General features: G+C 47.1%; 1 non-coding gene across 1 annotated transcript; it reads left to right on the forward strand.

Annotated features, from left to right (window-relative positions):
* The first annotated feature begins 2076 nt into the window (after nt 1-2076).
* Nucleotides 2077-2157, forward strand: TRNAI-GAU (transfer RNA isoleucine (anticodon GAU)). Its single transcript has one exon. It is a non-coding gene; the product is annotated as a tRNA-Ile (tRNA).

Consider the following 2157-nt stretch of genomic DNA (forward strand, 5'->3'; position numbering starts at 1 on the left):
GAATCTATGCTTCCCACTGCTCTTCCTTTCCCACCCCAACACTTCCCCGTTAGGAAGAGGCTGCCGCTCTGCAACCATCAGCTCTGCCAACAACATCCCATTTTCAAAAAACCCACGCAGGGAACTATTATGTTACAAGGTGACAGGGCAGCCACCGAAAATGAGATGTCAGTGTCCGGTTCCCCCTCCCTCTCTGTAATATCGAGTTCCATTTACCCATGTCCAAATGTTGTGATGTGGGTTTTCCTGACCACACCCCACTTCGCTGGCAGCAGAGATTCAAAGCACATTCGAGGCTCATTCGAAGCACATGGTTCCCCACACCCAAATAATCCTGGGAACTGCACTTTGTTAAGGATGCTGGGAATTGGAGCTATGTGAGGAGGAAGCTACAGGCCCCAGGATTGTTGGGGGGGGGTCATGTGCCTTAGATGTGCTTCCATCAGCCCTGCCAGCATCCTCCAAAGCAGCTGTAGGGCACCAGGTCAGGGAAGGCTGCAGCAGGGGATCAACTGGGGCCTTTCTCCAGGTGCCCCTGCTCCCCAAGATTGTTGTTTAGTCGTTTAATTGTGTCCGACTCATCGTGACCCCAGGTGGAAAAGCCAAAGAGGTACCCTGCAGGTGTTATCAAACTGAGGCTCCCATCAGTCTCAGCTGGCATAGTCAATAATCAGGGATGATGGGAGTTGTAGTCCAACAACATCTGTGTTGAATACAGAGTGCAGTACAGTGGTACCTCAGGTTAAGAACTGAATTCTTTCCGGAGGTCCATTCTTAACCTGAAACTGTTCTTAACCTGAAGCACCACTTTAGCTAACGGGGCCTCCCGCTGCTGCCGTGCAATTTCTGTTCTCATCCTGAAGCAAAGTTCTTAACCTGAGGTACTATTTCTGGGTTAGCGGAGTCTGTAACCTGAAGCGTCTGTAACCCAAGGTACCACTGTATGTTGCTCTTCCCTCCACCCCATTGATGATGCACATAGCTTTATCTTTGACACCTCACTCTCTTTTGATCCCCCATATCTGGCCCATAATCAAACAATGCACTTTACATTGCATGAGTGGGATCCATCCTTTCTGTCTCTTGAGAAAAAGCTCTGCTTCCATGCTATAGTCACCTCTCACTTGGGCTACTGCAACGCAGCCTCCTCCTCTCTGGTCTCAGCTTGGCCCCCTGATGTCTACCCAGCATTCCACTCTCTTGTTTCATTGCTCAGGTCCAATGAAGCTCCTCCTTAGAAACTGGCACCGTCTTCCAGTCTGCTCCTGGATCCAGCACAAACTCTTTGCCACACCTTTGAAACCCTCTACAGTCCCACTAACATCACTCAATGGTTAGAAGGTGTAAGATTCTGCTGCGGCCGCTACCTGTTGCTTTTATTTCCTTGTAATTTTCAATCAGCCTGGCTGTTTTAGCAATGCTTTGTATTTTGAAAATTGCTGTTGGTTTTCAAAAAAAAAGGAGAAAAAGTTAATTGTAAGCCACCTTGCAGATTGGTCTGTAAATTGAAGAGCAGCTTCGAAAGAGTTCCAATAAATATATAGCCGTCTTAATGAAAGATTCTGTTCTTTTCAGTATCCATCTCAAACCTTATAGGACTTTCACACAACACCCACCAGCTAAAGAGCAGTTGTTTGCCTCTATACAGGTCCCTTTCTCTGAAAAATTGTTCACTTGAGACATGGAGAGTTTCCATCCAAAACTGTAGCAATGAGCCATCTGCTGGCAGGCATCAGTTCAATGAGCCAGCAACTAATGTTATTGCAACAAGATTGACTAGCATTTCCCCCGACTTTTTAAACAAACAGCTGCATATAGAAGAAAATGTTCAACAAGGCTATGAATTCCACTTGGTTCACTTTCTGGGAAACGCTGGTCAGGAATTACTGCCGTATAATGGTGCCAAAATACGCCACGTACATTTACAAAACACTTGATGCAGGATTAAATTAGCCTAAACTCGGATCCAATTCACACAGGCAGGAGATTCCAGAGCAGCCTTTGAGTGGCTACAGATATTACTTACTGGCTTGTCTTCAGGTGTGATGCCTCCCTCTGTTGCATCCCTGCTACCCAGTCCTGCCGCCTATAGCTCAGTTGGTTAGAGCATGGTGCTGATAACGCCAAGGCTGTGGGTTCCAATCCCCATCTAGGACA

The sequence above is a fragment of the Podarcis raffonei genome, chromosome 5, assembly GCF_027172205.1.
Source record: "Podarcis raffonei isolate rPodRaf1 chromosome 5, rPodRaf1.pri, whole genome shotgun sequence".
NCBI lineage: Eukaryota > Metazoa > Chordata > Lepidosauria > Squamata > Lacertidae > Podarcis > Podarcis raffonei.